The 26510-nt window shown below is 43.8% G+C and overlaps 1 pseudogene; it reads left to right on the top strand.

Annotated features, from left to right (window-relative positions):
- The first annotated feature begins 12411 nt into the window (after positions 1–12411).
- Positions 12412–21239, top strand: LOC120846661 (annotated as a pseudogene).
- The last annotated feature ends 5271 nt before the right edge of the window (positions 21240–26510 follow it).

Below are 26510 nucleotides of genomic sequence, written 5' to 3'. Positions count from 1 at the left end.
CTTAAATTAATAATGAGCTTACATAAGCTCTCTTGAAAAGCATGTGTCGCCTGTTTTCGGAGCTTCTGGCTGAAGTCAATAAACCCTTTAAGTAATGCACATCGCGAAAACTTCAAAACGTGATGAATGACCTTTAGTTTTAAACCTAACTCCAAATAGAGCTTGAGATATCGGTAGTGAATGACGTAATTGCGCTACGGGAATAAGGTTAGAGGCAGCTTTCGTTCAGACTCTCCCGGATAGGCGAAACTTTTGAACCAGCGCTTTTTGATAGGGTGGCAGCCATTCGAGCGGGACTCCTCGTTTTTTGGGAGCCAGGGAAATGTCCGCATGCGAATCGTGTAGATCCTGAGGGTAGTTAAGGCTTACCTCTAAAATGTAACTCTGGGGCGCATCGTCGGGAACCTGATGGAATTGGAGGGCGTCGATTTCCTCGCGGTCTAGCCAACAAAAATCGGCGCATGGAAGGGGTTGGCAATAAAGGAAGCGTATAGACCGTTCACGTCAAGGTATAAAACGTGAAAAACCTCGGTGTCGGGATTGAACCATGCGGTTCCTGGCATGTTAGCCCTCGCGTTATGAATGACACATTTAACGATTCCTCCTCGCGGACCCGTTTCGATGAAGAGATACGCATCCACGTCGTCGAGTAGCTCCAGTTTTACCCCAGTCTGTATAAGTGCGGAGGCGAGACCGAGCGCGGGGAGGGAAACGTAGTGTAACGGGTCAATCTGAAGCGTGTCTAAGGTCCGTTTCCTGAAATTCGGAACACGTCGGCGAGAAGTATGCAGTTGAGTTGCAGGTAGCTGTCACTGTATTCTCCTAGGCCTTTGCAATTGGCTAATTGAAAGACGGTTTGGGCTAGACGGTAGTCCTCTGAAATTTGGCTGTCGTCAAGCCTGTTGTAAAACGACTCGCGCGGGGGTAGCTCGGGCTCCTGGTAAGCCTTAAAACTGGGTACGTAGTCATAGGAAAATACGAATTTCTGTGTTACACCTAAGTAGGGAGGGTATAGCTGAATTGGCCAACCATTTCAAAGATTTTTTAGTTACTCACTTGCTGTGCAAGTGTCCCTTTACACCTAGGTTCCCTCAATTTGAAGATGTTGCCTGAGGGAGGAGGGTACATAGTGGGCAGGTTTCAGGGGTTGTTCGCCCTTCTTTTCGCACACCTTCAGATTCTGTTCCATTATCGTTGCCGGAGTCATTCCCGCAGCTTTCACGGCAAAGTGTGAGGGATGGCTCCACGCGTAACAGAAATCCCTTAGCGGGTCGTTTTCAACGCGCTCTACAATGTAAACGCCGACGTTCGCCGGATTCACATTGACTCCCACAGGCTTTTCTCCAACCGTTTTTTAATCTTCGCGTTGGTTTCGATAAATTAATTCGATTTGAATCCCATAAACTTTTTTTGCAAAACTGCCGCACACAAAAAAAGATTCCGTTCGGTTTTTATAACACATATTCAGCTCCAACCATACAGTTATCCAATGTAAATGTACAGACATGGGATAGCGCTATTTTTAATTTTAGAATGTCTTTACTGGACATTACAATACAGCAGTCAATGGAAAATATTCGTGCTTTAGAGTCTCAGATCGATATTATTTTAAAAACTTCCCCTGGTTTACCTTTAATAATATTAAAAGAATTGCAGCATCACATACATAAAAAGGAGCGAGAAATAATTAATACTAAACGACGTAAGCCACTTAGAGAAAATGTACTCTAGGATTTTTTCTCGCCCCTAATAAAAAAATGGAAAAACTTCTTTTCACGTCTAATTAATAGAACACAGCATACTAATCCATGTAACCCAGAACATTCTACAGATTTGGGTGGAGAAAAGTCCGAAATATTCAATTATTCTTCCTATGTAATTTCTAAACACGAAGAGATAGTTCTCAAGAAGGGATTAAAGTTTTGCCCCACTCCTCGCAACAATAGTGATGATTTGGACTCGCACAAAGGTTTAAATGAGCTTGCACGGCAATTGCACTGTAAAGTTTTTTTCAAAGGAGCTCCTTATCAAGAGCCTTTATATAAACACAAATCCTATTGGATTCCGCCGTTGAATAAACAAAATGTTAATGTCATAAAATACATAGAGGCGGTCCAGAAAGATGTTTTATCAGCGTATAAAAAAGACAGACCACTTAATAATTTAACTTATAAGAATAGGCAATGCTTAAAAAACCCGATGGATAACAGAGATATCATAATAGCCCAGGCTGACAAAGGGGCAGGTATATGCATAGTTAACACAGCGGACTATGTATCGGAAGCAATTAAACAACTGAACGACACTAAGTTCTATAAAAAATTTGATTATGATCCAACGCTTAAGTTTTGAGAGACAATAAAAACACAATTAAAATACCTTGTAGATAATAAGGAAATAGAGAAAAACATTTCTACGTATCTCATTCAGGAAAGTCCGAGACCAGGACAGTTCTATATGCTAATGAAAGTACATAAGCAAAATCACGCAGGTTGGACCAATTATTTCGGGAATAGGTACTAATACAGAGAATATTTCCGCCTTTATTGACGAACAAATTAAAAGTACTGCAGCCGGTGTCCCGTACTACGTAAAAGACTCCTCTCATTTTCTCAATTTGATTAATGATATCCAAATAGATTTTAGGACTAATAGTACGTTGCTTGTCACAATGGACGTAGTGTCTCTTTACACTAATATACCGCATGATGAAGGTATTCAAGCAGTTCTTAATATTGTTAATGAGAACCACCTCACTGTTAGTAAAAGCGTCTTAAATATTTTTATGCACGTAGCTTTAGAGCTTAATAACTTCACATTTATGAATGAGCATTATTTACAAATACATGGCGCAGCAATGGGATCTCGCTTCTCTCCCTCCTATGCATATATATATATATATGATGTCTTTAGAAGAGCGGCTACTTAACTCCTTCCCGCATAAACCCCTTTTTTATAAATGTTTCCTAGACGAGATATTTATAATTTCGAATAATGGGGAAGATAAGCTCTTTGAATTTATTAATTTTGCTAACAATTTTAAGCCACAATATTAAATTTACGTATAAATACTCTGATACAGAAACAGAGTTTCTAGATACTAAGGTAAGACTTACTGAAAATGGTTTGAAAACAACCTTATATCGAAAACCTACAGATAGACGTCAATTTCTACATTATAAAAGTTGTCATCCAATACAAAACAAAAGAGGTATACCAAACAGTCAAATGATACGCTTAAGACGCTTAAGTTCAGAAGATAAGTATTTTGATATAAAAGCTAGAGCACTAGGAGAGGATTTCATTAACCGTGGATACCCCTTACCGCTAATAAATAATTCTATATGAAAATGTTGAGCGATCTCTCGGAACGCGTGTTTAGTAGAGCAGCCGAAAAGCAATAATCATGATTTTCGACTATTCTTACCTTACCAGTCAAAACTTCCAAACATAAACAATATTCTCAGACGACACATGAAATATTTTACACATGGACACAGCTTTAAAGGCAGTTATCCCTCTACCCCCTGGTATAGCGTTCAAGAGACCGCGTAATTTATTAGATTTATTTAAACAGTCCCGAATCTCCATCGGGTGTAGCCTGGTCCCGATTGGTTGCACCAAGTGCAATCATAACCAACGGAGTTTATGTGGGGACATAATTATAGCTAACTCTATTCGTAGCACAGCGAATAACTTTAATTGAAAAATAAATGGTACCTTTGACTGTAATTCGGAAAATGTTATTTATTTAATTCAATGTAGAAATTGCCAAATTCAATACATAGGAGAAACTAAAACAAGCATAAGAAAACGCATGAATCTACATAAAAGTCATATACGTAAACACGTTGCCGGACCGGTTTCCCGTCACTTAAACTCCGCAGGACATAACGGACTTTTTGATCTTAATTTTTTTATACTCCAGGGGGGCTCTCGAACCACCAGAGATCGAAAAAATAAAGAATCTGAATTTATCTATAAATTTAATACTTTATAACCGAAGGGCCTTAACAGTTCGAAAGGATCATTGCCGTCTTTTTTTATGGACATTTAATTGAGATCTTCTAATTGGTACCGCTTCATCGTTTAATGTGACACGAGCAAACGCGTAACATTGAGCCTCTCATTGGCTTCACATGACACCAGGTATAGTTGGGTTATACCCAACCACATGTCCCAAAAACTGGTTTTATGATAAGAATGGCAGTAATAATATTATATTTAATTATTTCCATAGTATTTATTGCATCGGTATCGGGTTATATTAAACTTTGAAGCGAGAATTTAGTTGAGTAGGTATCCGCTAAACGGTAAGCATTTTTCGAATTAACTTCTTTTTTCCGGCCGTTTTGTCTTTGAAAGAAAAGGAGAAGCAAGTGTTCCTACTTTGACTGACGAGGAGCCTACCAGGCCCGAAACGTTTCATCAATCTCACTTTTTTGGCAACCTCCCCGGCTAACTCCTTTAAGAGCTAATATTTTGTTGAGCATATTTCTCTCGAGTGCCGTCTTTTGTTCCCAGGTGCTGTTCTATATATATATATATATATATGTACAGGGTGTTTTTTCTTAAGCTTAACAGATTTGTTTTAAAAAAAGCCGTGAAAGTTACACTTATGCTGCTTATGGAGGAGAGTTATACGGCCAGGGGGACGTACTATAGGGGGCTAATTGTAACAATCAGTCAACTAATTAACCAAAATTTGTTAATTAACTTTTTAATTAATGAAAATAGACATATGGTTCCAATTAGAAACTTGCTCTGCGTCATCGAAAACCGCTAAATCAGTAATTTCCAGAAAGACTTTGAGCGCGTGAGGAGCGTAGCAGTGCACTAAAATTACCACTCGTGGAGCAGGTACAAAGCTAGCGGTTGCGATAAGGCGCCCGCGCGATTTTTCCGTCTGTTATCTAGCCGCAGCCTTGTACTTCATATATATATTTATATATATATATATATATATATATATATATATATATATATATATATATATATATATATATATATATATATATATATATATATATATATATATAATTTTTTTTTTTTTTGCGGAAACGCGCGACGTTTCCGATCCGATATTTTTGACAGGACTTTTAAAACTTTGGCGTTCTTTGTTGCCTCAATTTACTTATTCAGCTCGTATCTCTCTCGCAGAAGACGTGACTGCGTGGAAGACTATACTTCTAGACTCCGTTTCAGCTCGATCAATACACAACGGAGGTAGCATGCAAGCACGTCGCTGCAAAAACATAGACCATTGCGAGAGCACGCGTGCCGGTACAGCTGTCTAACTACGAGCTCGCGCTGAGTACTTGCTTCGCTCGAGGGCAAGCCGAGCTTCCTGCCGGCGCCATTTACAGCGTTCGAGCCTGCTCAAATGCGCGCGATTCGTCTGCTTTCCGAGGCTGCAAACACGTCGTGCTGGAATGCCTGAGGAGAGGGAGCGGGAATGTTCCGGTGTCCTGCGCCTTCACCGCGGCCCCTCCTACCTCCCTGACCTTGGTCACCTCTGTGACGTGACCCGAAGGGAACGGAGGCACCAGGCGTGCGCGACTGTTGAGGCTACTAGCGCTACAAGTTGATCAGCATGGCCTCCGAGATCCAGAAGCGTGCGCTCTGGCAGCCGCTTGTTTATTTTTCTGCTGTTGTCCGTTGCAGTCCAAACTTCATTCATCCTACCGGTTTCGATCTGCCGCCTTTCCTATCTGTCTAATTAGGATGTCTCTCAGTAAAGAGTTCAATGTGCACCAAAGCTATCAGTGTTCGAAAAGTCCTCCGCGCGTGTCGGCAACAAGCGATTCTTCAAAGTCAGAAATTCTTGCGGTTTGCGACGGCTCATTACAAAAATGTTTTTCTACCTGGCCCACCTGCACACGCCGTTTGCGTCGGTGACGTATTACAATGGGGTGACGTATTACAAAAATGCTAATTATAGCTGTCTATAAACAAATATGTCAATGAAACAGCGTGTCAATGAAGTGATCTGTCGATGTAAGGTCATTCGATGAACTGATGGCCACCGCCAATAAAAGGCGTCTGTCGGTAGAATTTTGAGAAAAACATTTCTCCAGCTGCAGGGGAAAAACATTATGATCTAGAATGACTTCGTTTCTTGTTTGCTTTGCAATCTTCTCAATTGTGTGAAAGCTTACTAGTGCCTCTTCACATTTTACAGATCGATTGCACGTTTGTACTTGTCTACCCAATAGGTTCTAAAAAAAACTTCTAGAAGAATTGAAAACAATCTTTTGTGTCTCTTTTCCTGCTTATTTGCAAGCACCTGCGTGAGCACATTCCTTCTACGGGTTTCCTTTATGTTATAAATGAGCTTATCAGTTTCGAGACGTCTTAAATCGCTTTAAGACCAGCAACCTTCCAAAAGATACCCATTTAGGGCTAACGAATAATTTGCCTCGCTACCCGAACGGCGCGTTCAAATCCGTGGTCAGGTGCCAGGTCAAGCGGGTACCGTATCAGAAGGTACCGTTCCAAACGGACACCATTTCAAGCGAGTACCGTTTCAGGCGGGCACCCGCATCACGTTTGATCCGAACCAATTGACAAGTGTGCCGCCAGTTTGATTCAAACGGGTTGACCATGTCTGCGTTTGAATTTCAAATGTTTTTTTTTTTAGTAAGGCTCTGACCTTTTTCTTTCGCTTTCCGGGCGATTAACCCAAATCGTGCAGTGAGAGGCCGATCCATCAGCCTGATTGTTCACGCTCACCATTCGCACTTCCTCGCTTCGAATCCATTCGCCAAAGCTTTGTCAATTGATTAAGGATGGCAATGAACTTTTGCACGCAGTCCTTGCCCCGGTACAAAAACGGCTCGACGATGCGGGAGTCCGTGGATTGAATTTAGAATATGCGAAACAAACTGGGGATGTCCTTCTTGTAAGCCTGATCTTTGTTTTACGCTAGCAGAATGGCCTGGAAATCGTAGACGCAAATGTAGGGAAAAGGTGCCATCGGGTGTGTGCTGCGGAAATAAAACGCCTCCACATTGCTAGACACTGTTCGGACGGGCTTGTTTTATTTACAGATATATAAATGAATGTCCAGCCCAGTGTGAAAGCAAAAGCCCATAATACACTTTCTAGAGCGAAAACGGTGACCCTCCCTGTTCGAAAAAATCCGGCAAAATTGGTGATTAGAGCTGAGTGAACGTCTACTAGGAGTGAATCCATGTGCCTCTGCAACTCACTATCGTTGACTTTGGGTAAACGAACCTTTGTTGTCTAACGTAACCGTACACTTTGACGGACACGGAGTTGTTGCTCTCGAAAGCCTGCATGTCTTGTTAAAACGTCACTCGATAACTGGTGGGGAACCAATACTTGGTCAAATGTTGTTGGTACCAAGAAGCTCTCGATCGATAGGAGGGCGCGGGATGGAGACCGGCGAGTGAGAAAACACAAAGCACATGTTTCTTTCTTAATCATTCAGTTGCTCGTTCACATACACAATACACTTTCTGCTTGGGAGTTCCCTGGGTAACACAAAACTTGCACAACCGACCATCTGCGGAATGAAACGTGCAACGGTGATTGTGCAGCTCTGAATGGCGACGGCGACAAGCCCGGGTCTACGTTCTTGGTTCTGTTCGAGGCGAGCGGATATCTTGACGCATCTTCTCTGTAGAGCACCTGAAATGCTAGCTTCGGCCCAACCGTGTTAACTAAAGAATGAAAGAAGTGCAAGATGAATTCCAGTTTGTCGTTGGATTTTAGATAAGTCATTTCCACGTTTAGGTTATAAAAAAAACGCAATGGCATTTCATAATGCCTAAATCCTTGGTCATCCCTACTGAAAAAAAAAAAAAAAAACATTTGGCGCCTATATGAAAATAAACGGGTTCATACCGGTAACAGTTTAACCATACCGGTCACCAGTTTGTCCAAGGGGTCGCCCGTATGGCTCAAAGGGGTCCCCCGTATGAGCCATAACGGTCACCTATTTGGACAAACAGGTCACTCCTTTGGCAAACGGGTCGCTCGTCTGGGCAAATGGGTCACTCGTTTGGGCAAATGGGTGACTCGTTTGGGCAAAGCTGTCGCACGTTTGCTCAAACCGGTGACCATGCTGCAAACTGCACCGGTTTAATCAAACGGCTGTCCGGAGCCCGTTTGATACTGAACGTACAGATCGGCGGCGTGGGCACGCCTCGCGTTTCAGCCGTGGCAGCCAATGTTTCCGGAAGGCTGGGAGCGCCGGTTCATCGATTTCAGATCGTCCACGTAATGCAATTAATTATATTTATATTTCAATTGCGCTGATGTTCGCTTATATTGCAACTAAAACGAACATCTTTTTTTTTTGTTGTTGTTTTACGTAAACGCGCGACGTTGGTAAGCCGAGATTTTTGACAGAACTTTGAAACTTTGTCTATCTTTGTTGCCTCAATTTACTTATTCAGCTCGAATCTCTCTCGCAGAAGACGCGACCGCGTGAAAGAATATGCGTCTAGACTCCGTTTCACTTTAATTCAAGACGCAGCGAAGGTAGCACGCGTACACGCGGCTGCAAGAACATCGAGCATTGCGAGAGCACGCCCGCCGTTGCAGCAGTCAAACTGCGAGCTCGCGCTGAGTACTTTCTTCGCTCGGGCGCAAGCCGAGCTTCTGGCGTCCCCGCCGCCATTTCCAAGTTTCGAGCGTGCTAAAATGCGCGCGTGTTTTTTTTTTTTTTTTTGAGGTTACAAAAACACATTTTTCTAGAATGCCTGGGGAGAGGGAGAGAGGCTGTCCCTGTGGTCCTCGCCCCCTCCCTCCTCTCTTGTCACCCGTCACGTGACCCGCACCCCCGCGCGAGCTACACGCTGATAAGCATCGAGATCAGGAAGGGTGCACCTAGCAGCCGCTTTTTTCTTTGTCTGCTTGTTGTCAGTTCCAGCTCGAACTTAGCGCGTCCACCTGCTTCGATCTGTCGCCTAACCTGCTAACATCCTCCTAACATCCTAATAAGACCCTGCGGTCTTATTAGGATGTGTCTCGACAACGTATTGGATGTGCACCAAAGCTATCAGTATTCGAAAAGTCCTACGTCTATATCGGCTGCAAGCGATTCTTCGAAGAAGTCAGGAATTCTTGCGGTTTGGTTGGGTTCGGCTACTGACAGCTTGTGCGACACATCGTGTTGTAACTTCCAAGAAGCCTTTCCCTCTCATTTGTGTTTGTGTGGTTGTCCTGCTTTGACCGTGTCGACAACTATCACGGATTACATCTTTCAAGTCCGCTATTTTTATGTTAAGTGCATTTTGACCTACTTTTTGGCAACGATTGACAGTTCTTCTACTCGTACTCTTCCAGATTATCTATATAATTATGCAGCTACTATTCTCGCGGCAGCCGGGCGACTAATTTCCCGAAAGTCTACCTTCTTAGTCTAGAATTACCTCGGTTCTTGTTTGGTTTGCTATCTTCTCAGTTGTATAAAAGCTTAGAGTGCCTCTCACATTTTACAGATCCCTTGCACGTTTGTGCTTGTCTACAGAAGACGTAATAAAATTTAAGGAGAATTGAAAACAATCTTTTGTGTCTGTTTTCCTGTCTATTTGCAAGCACCTACGTGAGCACATTTGTTCTACGTGTTTCCTCCATGTTATAAATAGGTTTATGAGTTTCGGAACGTCTTAAATAAGTTTAATATAACCTACCTACCAGACGATTCCCGTTTAGGGCTAGCGCATAATTTCCCGATTCGAATGGCACGTTCAAACGTGTGGTCACGTGCAAGGTCGAACGGGCACCTGTATCAAATGGGTACCGTTTCGAGCGGGTAGCGTTTCAAACGGCTACCCGTATCCCATAATCACGTTTGATCCAAACGGGTCAACAAGTTTGCACCCGTTTGATTTACCAGTTTGCCACCCGTTTGAAGTTCAAATGTTTTTTTTTTTTTCAGTAGGGATTGCGTCAGGCTGAAGACGAAAAAGCTGGGACACATCGTGAGATTCATGGTGTCGCTCGTGCAGATGCATAGCATAGCGCACAGTGGGTTGTTAATCGGAAGGTGATCCTGCAGGAGAATAATGTAAACCTCGGCCAAGTGAACTTGAAGCACCTCCGCGGTGTAGTTCTTCTGCCACTCTCGCACATAACACAAATTACAAGTTACCATTTTTTAATTGTTCTGCAACCCACAATCCTCGTCGGAGCACTAAAAAGTAATGACTGGTGATCGCTCGTCGCCGATCTTTTCTCCATCAGTAGTCACTTCATCGTCCTCATGTGTTCGGCAATAAATACGTTTACCAGCTCGTTCTCCAGCTGGGGAGTCACACACACACAGATGGCCCGTAGCGCGTGTCCACTCGACTCACCTCCAGCACGGGTGGCTTGACGTTGCACGGGATTGAGCTAATGCTTGGAAACACGGACGATGGCGACGATTGCAGTGAATACACCTTGTCGAGGATCCTGTCGATTTTGACTTAACCGGGAGGGGGGAGGGGGGGGGGCTTGATCTGGGGTGGCAGTGTGAAAATATTCACATTAGTATACAGCGGGCCTTGAACTAGAAAGCTTTTTCTAGCATTATACTTTTCTTTTCGAGAGGGAACAGTGAACAGACGACGACCCCTCGGCATTTATACCAAGTAGGTTACAAACTGACAGCTCGCTGTAAATTTAACACGTGCGTCACTAATTTATATATGTACTAAAAAAAACGAGACTGACAAAATGAACGCCCAAGCTGAGCGTTAAACGGAGTATTAAATTGCATATGAAAAAAAGAAAAGACTATCACATTTCGAGTTGTTCAGACATTTCCAGACTGTCTAGAACGCTTCCTGCTGGACGGTCTCATATCGCGCGGTCCACTCCGACCTTGGAGAACCCCGCTCTTTTTATTGCATATAAACTATTGGATATGATACAATATCATTCGACGCGCGAATGGCCGCGAGTACGGATCAGTGCAGACACTGCTCCGCCCCGTGTTACGTCCGACAGCGATATTTGCGCTGCTCATCGTGCTTTCGCCGCTTCCACATCCAGTGCCTCAAGGTGCGGGCCAAAGAATACGATGTCTTCATGCAATCCGGAAAAGGCAGCTACAAATGCAGCGATTGTTTACGGCGCACCCATCCTTCGTCGACAAGGCTCATCAGCGAAGAAGCTGACGACAGCGGAGCGACGCCCAGCCATGGGGAGACGGGACTGAGCATCAGCGAAGGGGACAGCGCTGACACTTCACAGGCTGCAGTTTCGTCAGAAGTTTATGGCCTCCTGCTGGGGCTTTCGTCTCGGCTGGATATTTTGACGGCCGAGATCCAGGTTCTACGTGCGGACAACAGTGCGTGTCGGGTGGAAGTCGTTCAACTTCGCTAAGCGGTCGTGGACCAGGCAGTTGCTCACAGGCAATCGAGGTTTCTCCCGATGACGCGGCACGCGTCGGCTCACCACCGGCGAAACCGTCTTACGGTTTTGTGGCATTGGCTTCCCGGTTCCTGGCCCCGCTTCGGGGACAAGCCCGCGATGATCCTGAGAATGTGGGAGCTCAGACGGCACCCTTCTCGCTGACAACTCCACGCAACGGTGAGCCTACCAACATGGCCCAAAATGCGGGTTTGCCGCGCGCTAACCAGAAGCGCCGTCCAAGGCCTCAGACCTCTTTTGGTCAAGCCAAGTAGTGCACCGTCAGAGCGCTGCCTCACCCACCGCCTTCCAGAGGCTTGTTTGTGTCCCGTCTGGACCCAGCCACTAGCGCCACTGACGTTGAGTCTACAGTATCAGCTGCTCTCGGGGCAAGCCAGTCACTTACACGCAAATGAAAATAAATTACCCCACGTATAACTCGTTCCATCTTGCCGTTGACGAGCAGTGGTTGCAAGCGTTAAGAAACTCGGATATCTGGCCGAATGGCTCTATTTTTCGGCCATTTTTTTGGAGGTTGCCATTTCCCAGCACTACGTGGTTGCAGCGGAAAGTTTAACCAAAGGTGCTCATGGCTCGGAATCTTAACGCTTATTATCAAAATATCTTCGGCCTTAGACTTAAATCGAATGAATGTATGTCTAATCTGCTATGTACCGATTACAATACTGTCATGTTGTCAGAAACATGGCTTCACAACAGCATTGCAAATTGTGAATATTTTACACCTTCCTTTACTGTGTTTTGTAGCAATCGTAGTTATACTTCCGGTATCAAATATGGAGGTGGTGTAGAAATAGCTTGAAAGAATCACTGAATGCACATAGGCGAAATAATTCGGAAACCTATCAAGAATCCGTCTGGGTCGAGATACGGTCTGGTGACGGGCTAAATTTTCTAACTGGCGCATATTGCTTCCTTATTGTTTCAGATGCTGCTCTCTCTGTAAGTCACTCTAAATTTCTTGAAATTAAAAAAATAGACGCGACTAAATATCGCGTGCCACTATATTCGGATTTTAATCTAATGAAAGTTGACTGGATTTATGGTCGCATTAACAGTGGGCACGGCGGCGCTGCCACGATGAGGTCATCTAACCTGCCGCTCCACTTTGTTATACAGCTGTTGCTGTTGCTGACGCTGCCTGCTGAATTGCCATAGAGTAATATAGTAGAACGTAAAGAGTGGCCACTCGGACCCTATCGCGGCCCAGAAAGTAGGTTTCACGGCAGCCGCCAGCTGGCGCCATAGTGCCTATTTATTTACACATTTCTTATATTTGCACCGTTCATAAATTGTTCTATCTTAATTTAGAAGCTTTTAAAATTGTTAGTAGCTTCGAAGGTCAGAGAAAAATATTCCAATGATTGCGACTTCCGCTTGGGCAAAACGCCGCCATAACAGCAGCCTGCCCAGGCTCCCTGGGTGTTGGGCTCGGCGGCTCGGGCGGTCTGCCTGCTGTTCCTGTCGTCAACGATTTCTCAGTGTTCACTTCGTGGAAAAGGTGAGCCATTTCAAAACACTATTACGCAACCACATGACGAGTGTTTCACGGGCCTGTTGGGCGTCACCGTATTTCGGGCTCGCCGCTTTTCTCTGTTTCATCAGGTTTCATAGCGTGAAATGCGGCAGGGCAAAAGCAGAAGCGTCTGACGCTGCAAACACGTGCGCATTGTCTTCAGCGGCGCTGATTCCAGCTTTCACTTCTCAAACGCGCGTGCATTACATGCTCATTTAAAGCGTCGAGCTGTCTCTCGTAGTTGTTTCTTTTTTGGCACTTACGGTGAAATGGAGCTGTGCACACAGTTTCTGCGGAGGCCGAGAGCCGGGGACGCCAAAGAGAGGTCCTGAGACGCTTCGCTCAATGTGGTGTGGTTTCTTCATCCTACTTGCACGGGTTTTTCGTTCTTTGCGTGAGGTTTTGTCCTTATTAATGTTGAAAGTACATACCGCAGCACCGTGCTTTTAATTTGATCTGGTCGAGAACAGCCAGCTCGGGGAAATGAAATCACAGGTGAGCAAGGCATCCGATTATCAGCGTAATTCGGTGCACCCTGCGCGCTGGAGTATGCTGGAGCGCCATAGTGAACCATAGTATAATGAGGCGCCAAAGCATTGGTTTCACGTCGTCCGAGTTGGTGTATACTAACATGTACTTCATCTTTTTATTTAAGGGCGCTGTTCGTGCACCGTGGTTACCTCGTGATTTATACAGTACGAACTTGACCTTGTGTTTTGTATATTAGTACAGTTTATTGTGTCATGACCAGCTCCCTTTTCGCAGGCATATCAGAATCTCCCGTCGCCAATTCTGTAAATTTTTTTCTGCAGCGCACGCCGTCGAAATGCCCAGCTACGGTAGCTACTGCTGCGTAGCGTGGTGCGGTAACAACGGAAGAACGTGCAAGAAACCGGGAACAAAGTTTTTCCGGGTTCCACGGGACAGCAGGTAGCCATGGGTTTCGTCTGTCTTTGTTCTAAAAACTTACTGGATGACTGTTCAGCTGTCAAAGCGAAAGAACGGAACGTTTGTTTCTTCAAAACTAGTTTCAAATCTGTAGTAAGGGAAAAACTTGGGCGAGTTCTTTTGCATGGGAATGAATAAAAACAGTGCAGGCAAGACGAAGGACCAGAGCTCTGGAGTACTCACAGTACCAAGTTTTGCTCAAACTACACTAAGGTGGTTAAGTAACACAGTCACTTACCAGCCGTGAAATTGTTATGTATTTCATTTTTCTTAAAACTGTACTTCGTAATCTCGCACATAGCCTGTACTTATGAGAAAATAATGTATAGGACACTACTGTGTGTTTGCCTTCACATCAGCACAGACGTAACACTTCACTGAATATATCATGAACCAAAATAGTTTTCATTGAAAAATTTCTGCAGTTCTTTTTGTGACATCCTATAACTTCGAAGGAACAAATAAAATTATATATCTGTGATGAAGGGGCAGAGGCATTCCAGTTAAACAGCGATGGCCTATGTATTAACCGCCTCTGGCACTTTAATGTCAAAGTCATCTTAAGGCATTTATATTCCTGTACCACATGTCACAGGCCTAAGGCGTGGGTCGAGTACGCCAAGAGACATGACCTCATGGACAAACCGGCGGCGCGCCTATATGCGAGCTACTACGTGTGCAGCGACCACTTCACTGTACACGACTTCATGGACCCTGGACGAACCAGGCTCACAAAAACAGCAGTGCCCAGTGTTCGTCCACAGGAATACTGGCAGTCTGTGATATGTCGTGGTAATGCTTTATTCACTTCCCGATGTGTGCAAAATATATAAGTAGAAAAACTTGGCTTACATGTAACTCTACTTTTACTGCTTCGTAAGCTCTGACGTTACTCTTACTTCTATCTAGGATCAGTGGTATGGTCACGTTTAGGCGATCCTGTCATGTTTCCGCATCTGCATCACAATATCGTGTGTTCACTTAGTCTCAGTATCATTGGTTTTGTAGCTTCCCTAGCTCCAAACCTTCCCATAATCTAGGAATGTTTTGTTTTTTGTTTCAATGTCCAAAACGTGTTGACTGCTGTGTTACACCCCCAACACTGCTTTCGTATCCAACATTTTCTTAATTGCAGGTGACTTCATCTTGTTTCTAATAGCCAAATTTTTGCAGACCTCGTGGCGGCCAGCACCTGGCACGGCACGCCTTCGGACAGCCAGTCGGTCACCCTGTCCAGGGCAGCTCACGGTGAGGAAGCGACTCTGTTTGAAGCAACAACTTGTTTCTGATAAACAACTTCTTGCAGATCTCGCGGAGGCCAGCACCTCGCATGGCACGCCTTCGTACAGCCAGCCGGTCACCCTGTCCAGGGCAGTTCACGGTGAGGAAGCGACTCTGTTTGAAGCAACAACTTGTTTCTGATAACCAACTTCTTGCAGATCTCGCGGAGGCCAGCACCTCGCATGGCACGCCTTCGGAGAGCCAGCCGGTCACCCTGTTCAGGGCAGCTCACGGTGAGGGAGCGACTTTGTTTGAAGCAACAACTTGTTTCTGATAACCAACTTCTTGCAGATCTCGCGGAGGCCAGCACCTCGCACGGCAAGCCTTCGGACAGCCAGCCGGTCACCCTGTCCAGGGCAGCTCACGGTGAGGAAGCAACTCTGTTTGAAGCAACAACTTGTTTCTGATAAACAACTTCTTGCAGATCTCGCGGAGGCCAGCACCTCGCATGGCACGCCTTCGTACAGCCAGCCGGTCACACTGTCCAGGGCAGTTCACGGTGAGGAAGCGACACTGTTTGAAGCAACAACTTGTTTCTGATAACCAACTTCTTGCAGATCTCGCGGAGGCCAGCACCTCGCATGGCACGCCTTCGGAGATCCAGCCGGTCACCCTGTTCAGGGCAGCTCACGGTGAGGAAGCGACTTTGTTTGAAGCAACAACTTGTTTCTGATAACCAACTTCTTGCAGATCTCGCGGAGGCCAGCACCTCGCACGGCAAGCCTTCGGACAGCCAGCCGGTCACCCTGTCCAGGGCAGCTCACGGTGAGGAAGCAACTCTGTTTGAAGCAACAACTTGTTTCTGATAAACAACTTCTTGCAGATCTCGCGGAAGCCAGCACCTCGCATAGCACGCCTTCGGACAGCCAGCCGGTCACCCTGTCCAGGGCAGTTCACGGTGAGGAAGCGACACTGTTTGAAGCAACAACTTGTTTCTGATAACCAACTTCTTGCAGATCTCGTGCAGGCCAGTTCCTCGTACGGCACGCCTTCAGACCTCAGCCCAGTGACACCATTCTCCTCTGCCAGCTCTGAATCAGCCGAGGCTTGTAAGTGTCTAATTTTCATTGCTTATGTGGATGCCTCTATGCTTTTCATCAGTAAGATTCTTCTGTGCAAATGGAAAGTTGGTATTACTTCTGGATATCTTTAGTTAACAGACATTAATGACCTAAAAGTTTAATATTCATAAATATAAGGTGGTGTTGATCTTTCACATTATAAATATAATGCAGAGTGGAGTGGACAAGCTCAACTCTATGGCCACATATATTGTTTTTCAGCTGGCTAATACTGTGTTTCTTGGTTCCAGCTGTTTCACGCGCCTCCACGCCCAGTTTCCGCAAGTCAGCAGTGAGACCTAAGGACGTCATAAAGCGTCTTAAAGCAAGGTCTCGCGCTACAGGAAGGCCATCACAAGACTGCGGAAGCAAGAGCAGAAGGCGCCTCAGACAGCTACAGAAGCCCTCGCCATGATTTGCCCTTATGTCACTGAGGAGGTATTCCAGCTGGTGTCAAGTCATGTGAAACTGAGGTCGAAGGGCAGGGGAAAAAGATTTCCGCTGTGGCTAAAAAAGTTTGCCTTGCACCTAAACTTCTGTGGGCCGCAAGCGTACCGATTTTTGTCCACACATTTCACTCTGCCTTCTCGGCGCTCCTTGAGAAGGTGGCTGTGTAATATCAAAATGACACCCGGAATTATTCCAGGCGTAATGTCGTCTATCTCGACCAAGACGCAGTCGTGGAATGAACGGGACCGAGTCTGTACCCTCGTCTTTGACGAGATGGTCCTAAAAAATAACTTGGCCTATGATGTCACTCAGGATGTCGTTCACGGATTTACGGACGATGGCATCGAACGCACTTCCACAATCGCAGACCGAGCCTTGGTTGTCCTACTCTCTGGTATTTCTAAGAGGTGGGTTCAGCCTGTCGCCTACACTATTGGTCATACATCGACGCCATCGACCGTACTTCGTAACTTGCTGACATCCCTGATCGAACAGCTAAAGGACATCAGAATTACTGTAAAGGCTGTCATATGCGACCAAGGGGCCTCCAACGTCAGTTTGGCAAATCAGTTGGGTGTGTCGGTCAGTCAGCCATATTTTACTGTAAAAAATGAACGTGTCTACTTCATTTTCGACGTTCCACACCTGATAAAAACAACTCGCAACAATGTGCAAGCGCACAGGCTTCACATCGAAAATGAAGTTGTGGATTGGACGTACATAGTACAGTTATATCATTCAACACATGAGATGCTGCTGCGATTGGCACCAAAGCTGACTGACCGGCACATTTACCAAAAGCCTTTCAATAACATGAAAGTCAAACGGGCCACACAGGTTCTGAGCGCCTTGGTATGCGTCGCACTGCTGTCTCTTGTGTACGCAAAAGAACTTCCAGAGGCAGCCATGTCTATGGCATACTTTTGCGATCGGATGGACAAGCTTTTTGACTGTTTAAACAGTTCGAGGTGCAAAAAAACAGAGCAAAAGTTGCGACATGGAATTCGGAAGGGAAATTCTGAGTTAGTTGAGTTCCTTGAGAAACAGCTTCCTTGGATTGCAGCGTGGAGGTTTGAGGGGAGACACCAGCCACAAACCATCATAGGCTGGCAAGTCACTATTAAAGCCATTCTGCTGCTCTGGGAAGATGTTTCTCATAACTACGACTTCCAGTTTCTGCTGACCCGGCGTCTTCAGCAAGATTCGCTTGAAAACATGTTTGGGCGTATTAGGCAGAAGCAAGGCTGCAATACAAATCCCAATGTGTCTCAGTTCACTTCTGGGCTGAAGCACATTGGGATTCAGAAGCTTTTCAAGCTTTCAGAAAAGGGTAATGTCGAAGACGACGGGTCTGGGCTCCTTCAGGAGTTGTCGCCATTTTCGCTTCAAAGTGAATCGCTTGCAGACATTGTTGAATGTGTCCCGCCTGACAACTTTCCTCCGCTAGACAACATTGCGGAACTGGCGGCACATGACGACTCGCACATCATTGATGAATCTGCAACAAACTATGTCGCGGGATTTTTGATAAAACTTTTTGCTGAGAAGACTGCGCCTGGTTGTTCATGTTCGGAATTGTTGAACAATGAGCATGACACCCTGCACCATCCTCATCAGTATTTTACAATGCTTAAAGCGTACCACATCCCGGGGAAGCTTTTTGGAAACCTGACCGTGCCCTCACAAGCTCCCTTCAGATATATCCAGCAGCTTGAGTTAGACTTCCTTTCTGTCATTGAAAGAGTGGCGCATCTTCGTAACGTCTGTGGTGTTTTGTATGCCAAACTCGTGGAAGTTCGCAGTTTTATGTTTTGCACTAAGGAGTGCCATACGAAGTTTTTAAAGCTGTTTTGCAGAGTACGTCTCTGCTGGCATATACGCTTTATTAACCGGAATTTAGACAGAGTTAGGCTCCAAACTTGCGTCTCTGGGGCACAACTGGTGAAGTTCAAAGGGTAGTATAAATTTAAACATGCGTTTAGCATTAGTTTTGCATTTTATTACATATGTGTTACAGGTGCGAAGAAAGCTTTATTTGTGCAGTGCAAACCGAGTGTCAAGGATTTTTGGTATTACTTTTTTAAGGCTGGGTCACAGGCCACCTGGCTATATTAGTGTATGTCTAATTTCAAAATACTTTGTCCTTGTATTTTTATGTATGGCCATGTTGAATGGGAGAGTTGTCATTTTTCTATTATGCATAGTCCTGTCCATTGGTCACGCAACTTAGATGTCATTGAGCCTTTCCTGGTCTTGTTCACGATTGCTGCTTTAGTTTGATGTGCAGCTTGTACATAGGCAAGAAGAGTCATATTTTTTGGACAAGGGCCGCGGGCTAGTCATGTTTTGAATTGTAATTTTATGTTGTGGGGACAATCTGCAGGTGTGGAATATACCAGGATTTGTTCTTACAAGATTGTTCCTTATGATAGATGCGACGGAATTTGTGGATAACGGATTGTTAAACAATGATTTGTTATGCTAAGTCTTTTTGTGCCTTAATAATTGATACTAGAAGTTTTTGTGCACTAACAAGGCAGGCATTTTACACAGCGATCTACGTAGGGGAATTTGTTTGTGTGGGTACGCAAACAAATTTGCGTGGACTCTGAAGACTATACCACTACCCTGTGTGTGGACTATAGTCCGGAAAAGACGGTACTTAACAGAACGGTGCACACTGCACGCCGAGCAGTTCCAGGTATAATTTGTAATGACCAGGTTGCAGGCCAGCAGTCGACCAGTCTTTACTAGCGACTGCAGAACCACTTGATGTGTTTTTTTCTAGTGTGTTCGTGTTCAATGTTTCTTTATTGGTATGGATCTTCGTATTGGGTCACCCGGTTTTGGTGTCAGTTATGAACTTTTAGATGTTTCCTCCCTCAAACCTGTACAAAAAGGCTGATGAGGTTTTTCTGACAAATCTTCTTTGTAACACGTCCTGAAACAATTAAGTGAAAAAATAATTTTTACGGTCTTTTGTTTCTGTTTTCTATGTAAAGTGCCTATTCTTTTATGGTTATCTTCGTGGCCAAAATAAAATTTTTAATATTTGTTAATTGCTGCCTTCTGTTGGTTGTCCCTTTTTTCCTGTTCCGTGACATAGTTTTATATTTTATATTGGGATTGTACATGGTTACCTCATTACCTGTCTGTCCTGAAATTGCAAATGAACCACATTTAAAATTGTAATTAAACTTGAGGAAGAAAACGAGAAGGACAGACAACCATAGTCGGAAGTTTGTAAGCTGTCCGCGCTTCTCGTTTTCTTCCTCAAGTTTAATTATCTCTTACCAACCCGCGCCGCTCGTTCTGTCCTTAAAATTGTAGTTAGTCACGACCGCCTAGGTGGCGCAAGCTACCGCAAAATACAGTTGGAAGCACTAATAGTTATCCATTCATTTGACTACTAGTATTCTGTGACTCTATTTATGTTAAAAAACGAAACCGAAAGCATCCAAACAGGAAGTCGAGAAAAATTTCACGGCGGCCGCTAGGAATGCTGGTAGTCGAGTGGGCCGCTGGGGTCTATGGGAGGGGCCACTCTTTACGTTTTACTATATTACTCTATGGAATTGCCGGAACCATTGTGCTCGCCGTACGTCATCACAGCGAGCAAAGAAACCCCTAGCTTCGGCCACTATCTCGGATCAGCGTTTGCTGACGCGGGCTTCGGCAAAGAGGACACGGTCTGGACGAATTTTTCGTCCCTCAAGCTGCGTGGCGAAGAAGCGCCACGAACATCAACATGAACTGAGCGTCGACCTACAAAAGAGGCGACACCGCTCCACCGGGGTTGTGGGCACGGCTGCACCGCTACGATGAGGTCATCTAACCTGCTGCTCCACTTTGTTGTACAGGTTGGTACGGTTGAATGTTACTCTGTGAAAAACGATGATTTGTTTTTGGTAGTGCTGCCGTGCCTAAAACCAGCTTTGAAGCGTTTTCTAGACCTGTTAATGCTTTGCGGTGATATCGAGGAAAACCCCGGCCCAACTAATGCGGAATTGAAGGTGTTGGTAACCACCCTTTAAACTACTGTTCAACAGTTTGAGACAAGGTATGAGGCACTGAGACAGAAAGTGAGCGAACGTTCCGAGGAGCGTACAAACGCCAAAAAAGGATTATCAGAATTGACAGAACGTGTGTGCACGCTAGAAAAAGAACTCGCTGTCTCTGGGGCGGATCCGCTGGTGACGCAAAACAACGATTCTAAGTTGGAAGCTGAGCACGCCGAGCTCGCTGTTCTAAAAACGCGCTTTAATGACGTAGAGAGCCGCTGACGCAGATCGAACCTCGTATTCTTCGGGCTGAAAGATAAAGATAAAAAAGCGGTGGCGGAATCAGAATCCCTTATCGTGAAACTTAGCGCCGACAAAATGGAAATAAAACTAGATCCCCAAACCATTGATATGGAGCATCGAATCGGCGCGAACAATGAAAATAAGAAAAGGCCGATCGTAGTAAAGTTTTGCTTTTTCAAGCATAAAGACTCAGCACTGGCTTCCGGTTATAAACTTAAAAATAGCAGCTTCGCCCTTAGTGAAGATTTTCCGAGGCCCGTTCAGTTGGCTAGAAGAAAGCTAGTTGAATTCGCAAAAACCCAGGACTGTCGATTAAAGCTGCGAATAGACCGACAATATATTGACGACAAATGCTTTATGTTTGACTTTGAGGGTGAAAATGTGTGTGAGGTCGCCAAATAACAACCAAAACAACCCACGGAAGTTCCCTGCAAATCACGCTCTGCACTTTGGCTGTTCCTGCTCAAATGGCAGATCAAAAAATAAAAAAGCACTGCTAACGGACACTTGGAAGTTGAAACAGTAATGGTTATGAATTGACGCAGTATTAAAAATAAGGTGGATAAATTCATGGGCTTTCTTCAGACAGTTAAACCTCTGATTATCTTAGCTACATAGTCTGGGTTAGATGCCACTGGTGGTTTCAAGCGAAGTGTTTCCAGATAATTATACAGTATACAGGAAAGATAGAAACCTACATGGTGGAGGTGTTTCTATTCTTGTGGATAAGAATATTCCTACCACGCCGGTACTCATTCCGGATGTTAGCATAGAAACAGTGTGGTGCCAAATGTCTGTTAATCGTACACGTATTTCAGTGGGTGTTTTTTATCGTCCCCCAAACGAGGCCAGAGAAGTTTTAGAAGAACTGACGGGTGTAATCCTTGAGGCCTCTAAGGAATATGTTCTTTGGGGGGGGGGGGGGGGGGGGAGATTTTAATCTCCCCGATTTGGTGTGGGAGAATGGCAAGTCCCATGGCACGGGAAGCTCCCTTCATACTAAATTTGATGCCATTCAATTCTAGAAATGTTCGGTTTAATAGAGTATGTCACAGAGGGAACTTTTTTTCTAAATATTCTAGATCTTCTACTTTGGTTGTTTTCATACCATATTTATTAAAACGAGCAGATGGTTTTGGAATTGATGAGCTGTGGAACATGTTTAAGATCTAGGTTAACGAGCTTGTTGAAAATTACGTTTCCTCGGGAAAACAATCTTCTAAAACTGAAGACAAACCTTTGGTGACGTATGAGGTACAGCATATTATTAAACGAAAACGAAGAGCTTACCTACGATTCAGAAATAATGGGGGAGCAGCCAACAGGTCCAGCTTAGAGCAAAGTGACACCATTTTTAAAACGGAAGTTAAGAGAGCAAAAGAGAAGTACTACGAAATGTTAGACGCAAACTAAAAATGCACCCTAAAGAGTTTTGGAAGGCAGTTAAGATAAATACGAAGGACGATACGTCTGCTCCTGCTCTTCTATTAAATGACCAGCTGATAGTTGACGATAAAAACAAAGCTACGTGTTTAAAGAATTACTTTGAATCAGTTCTTTCGAAGGCTACTATGACGATCTGTTACCCTGCTGTGGGATCTGTAATGGAAAACGCGATGTTACTCGTAGAAATTACGTACAACGGTATAGCTTTATCACTAAGAGATCTTGATGTAAAGAAATCACCCGGGCCTGATAATATTCCTCCACTTATATTAATGAATTGTTCCGTGGTGATATCAAACTATTTAGGTGTGCTCTACAACAAATCGTTAAAGTATCAAAAGCTTCCAGCAGACTGGAAAATCGCAAATACACAAATCAGGATCCAAGAACTGCGTGGAAAATTACCTACCTATTTCTCTAACGTGCATATGATGCAAACTTATGAAGGACGTGATTTATAGTAATCTTATTACACACTTGAACATAGATAATTTTCTCATCCGAGATCAGCATGAGTTTCCATCTGGAGCATCCTGTGTGACTGTGCTCGTTGGCGTTTTTCACTTTTTGGCGGGCACCATAGATACTGGACATGAAGTAGACTGCTTGTCTTTAGACTTCAAAAAAGCCTTTGATCTCGTAAACCATGAATTGTTAAACGAAAACCTTTCCTTGCTTGCCATTGATAGTAATGTTTTAGGTTGGATCCAGGACTACCTGAGAGAACGAAAGCAGTGCGTTGCGCTAAATGGTGAGAAGTCCGATTACGTTGGTGTTACATCTGGTGTCCCCCAGGGTTCTGTTCTGGAACCTTTGCTCTTCCTCGTTTATATAAATTATATTATTAATAGAATACAATCACATATAAAACTATTTGCAAACGACTGTATTTTTATAGAGTAATTAATGATTCGAATGACGTAAATTTCTTACAGATTGATCATGACAATATCTTCATGCGGTGCAGCAATTGGAAAATGAATCTGTACGTTAAAAAATGTGTTCACGTAAGATTCACTTGAAAGAAAAGCTCCATTGGTTCAACTTACATAATAAATAATGAAATACCTCAGGCTAACTCAAGCGTAAAATACTTGGGTGTAATTCTGTCCAGTGATTTAAAGTGGAAAGCTCATGTGGAAATGGCAAATCTGAAGTCTGTACGGATGGTTATTTTACACGACGAAATTTTAGACAGGGTTCATGCAAAATGAAAGAAACTTTGTATTTTACGTTTATTCGCCCCTGTATTGAATATGCAGCGGTTGTGTTAGATCACCACCGCAATCACCTAATAGAAAAACTGGAAAAAATTCAAAATCAGTATGCTAGATTTGTTCTAAATGATTACCAACGCGGGGCAAGTGTCACCACCACGAAGAATAATATAAAGTGGAAATCACTAGTTGAAGGCAGAAAAATGTTTAGGTTGAAATTTTTACGTTATATCTAACAGTCGTCTTTTAATCAGTCAAGAAATGTTTTTGCAGAAACTTTTTTCATATATCGGGAAGAGCGGACCGCCAGAACAAAATCCGACCCTACTTTTGCCATACTGGTGTTTTTTGCGTTTTCTTTTTTTCCAAAAACTATAGAAGAGTGGAATAGGTTGGCTATTGAAGGATGTGTTTAACGTACATACACGTTTAATATGTTTCGATGTTTTTGTTAGAATTTAATGCATTTTATGTACTCAGCCCTGCTATAATTTCGAAAGGTGATGCAGGTCTCTATGTAAATAAAAAAAAAGCTCCTGCAACGTCAAAAAGCATCTTGTTTTTTAACGTCATAGATGTTAACGATTTTACGCAACAGAGCATGTTCACGAACTGTTCCTGCAACATTCTTGATCTGGTTTTATCTAACATTCCTACTTCGGAAGTGGTTCCTATGGTCGAGCCGCTGGTTACGCCTGATGCGTTTCATCCTCCAATTACGGTGTTTTCTATATTTTTGAGATCAAGGGTTTCGTCTGGAGCACTGCGGTACGCGTACAGCGCTAGCGATGACTGTATACAAATATTTCGAGCAATATGATAGCACCTATGCCTTACAACGCTCTGATGTAGATTCCATGGGAAATCGTTTTACAGTGGTAGTCAATGATACCTTGAACTTGTTTGTTCCCCAGTACACCAACCACCTTGAAAAGTACCCTAAGTGGTTTTCCAAAGCTTTACAATATTACTTGAGTTTAAAATTACATTACCAATGATTTCATAAAAAAACAAGGCTCGGCTTATGGTATGAAAATTTTAGCATCAGTCGTGAGCTAACCGAAAAGCTACTCGCTAGTGACCAATATAACTACCGCAGACAGATGGAGCGTAACCTGAACAAGCGACCCGTAGAATTTGGCGCTATGTGAAAAAGCACAGCACGAAGGACTCTAACAATATAACGCAGCAGGACGGGTCAGCTATCGAAACGTCCTCAAAACCTGTTTGTGAGTTTTTTTCGCATCATTGCAGTTCAGGCTTTTCCAACTTCAACACTCCTTTACCCGTGACATGTCACATTAAATTTGAGGAGTATTTACCATTTACTAGATTTACAGTTCATTTAGTGCTTTTAGCTATTGAAAAACTCAATTCCAAATTATCCACAGGTTCAGATGGTATTCCTAGCTTTATTATAAAAGCATGTGGTGAATATTTTGCTCCTGTTCTTGAAAAAGTGGTCAAATTACCCAGATAAAAGGAAATGTTCGATAGTCGTCCCGATTTTTAAGTGAAGAAATTCTTGTGATGTTAGTTTTTATCGTCCTTTTTCCCTTCTCAATGCGTTTTTAAGGGTGTTTGAGGAGCTGGTGTAAAATAGTTTGTATAATTATATAAGAGAAAGCTTGTTCTTGTACGGCACGGTTTTGTCACAGGCAGATCCGTCGAGACAAATGTTTGCACATTTATAAATTTTGCTTTGCGAATTATTTACTCTCGGTGTCAAGTAGACGCAATATATCTAGATATGTCCGAAATCTTTGATGAGGTCAATGAGTTATTATTGCTGAAATTCGGGGACTATGGCCTCAGTCCTGAGTGCAATACCTGGTTTGGAAGTTATCTTCACAAAAGACAGAACTGTGTAAGGGTATCTTGGCTTCTTGTCTCGTCCACTCATTTCTATGTCAGGAGTGCCTCAGGGCACGAGCCTTGGACCTTTGTTGTTTCTTGTTTTTATAAATGATTAGGTGTCATCCGTAAAACACTCGCAAGTACTTATGTTCGCGGATGGCGAGAAGTTGTTTCGGCAGGTCACCTCAATCACTGACTGTACTTTGCTGCAGGACGATCTTTGTTCAGTGGTAGAATGATGCAGGTCTAACAATCGTTTCTTATATCCACGCAAAACAAACGTCATGTCGCTGTCGAGAAAGTGTCACAATTTATCCTGTCTGTCTATCGGTCGGACCACGCCGAAACCGAGGTGTTCTTGGGGACGACCACCTTTTTTTCCTTTCGCATGTAAACTCCATTATTAACCAGTCATTAGGTACGCTGGGAATAATGTCTCTCTTAACTAGATCATTTAGCACTCATCACTGTCTTTTGAGATTATGCAGTACCCATGTACGTTCGAAACTAGAATTTGCATCTGCCGTGTGGCACTCCACCTCTATAACAGCAAGTGACGGTACAGAACACATACAGAAGCGTTTTGTGCCCAACATTTACGACAGATATTTTAGAAGAAAGTGTTTTTCTGAATATAATTAGGTTTTAGCAAAATTAGCATTGGACACCTTATGTAAAAGAAGGTCTTTTGGGGATGTTCAGTTTTTACATAGGCTAATTCAAAATGCAATAGACACTCCCACTCTCCTCGCCTCTGTTCACTTTCGCATTCCACTTAAAGCAAACTCTAGAAATCCAAGAGTATTTTACCCAGCCCTCATTCGTAACGCATCGCCGGTTTCGCGTATCCCTTATCGGATCAGATTGTATTTCCTCAAAGGTATCCCAGTTGAGATATGTTACATAACTACAGCATTCAATGCACAAAAATCAATGGTAAACAGCAAAACAACAAGAAATCAGCGATCACACTTTACAAATGGGAATCACAAATGTCGCGCAATTTATTGGTATCAGTTTTATGGACGATGTGAGCGGGTAA

The sequence above is a fragment of the Ixodes scapularis genome, unplaced genomic scaffold (genome assembly GCF_016920785.2).
Source record: "Ixodes scapularis isolate PalLabHiFi unplaced genomic scaffold, ASM1692078v2 ptg000146l_1___fragment_2___debris__unscaffolded, whole genome shotgun sequence".
Taxonomy (NCBI): Eukaryota; Metazoa; Arthropoda; class Arachnida; order Ixodida; family Ixodidae; genus Ixodes; species Ixodes scapularis.
The sequence above is the reverse complement of the archived record's forward strand: the minus strand, read 5'-3'. Positions and strand labels throughout refer to the sequence as shown.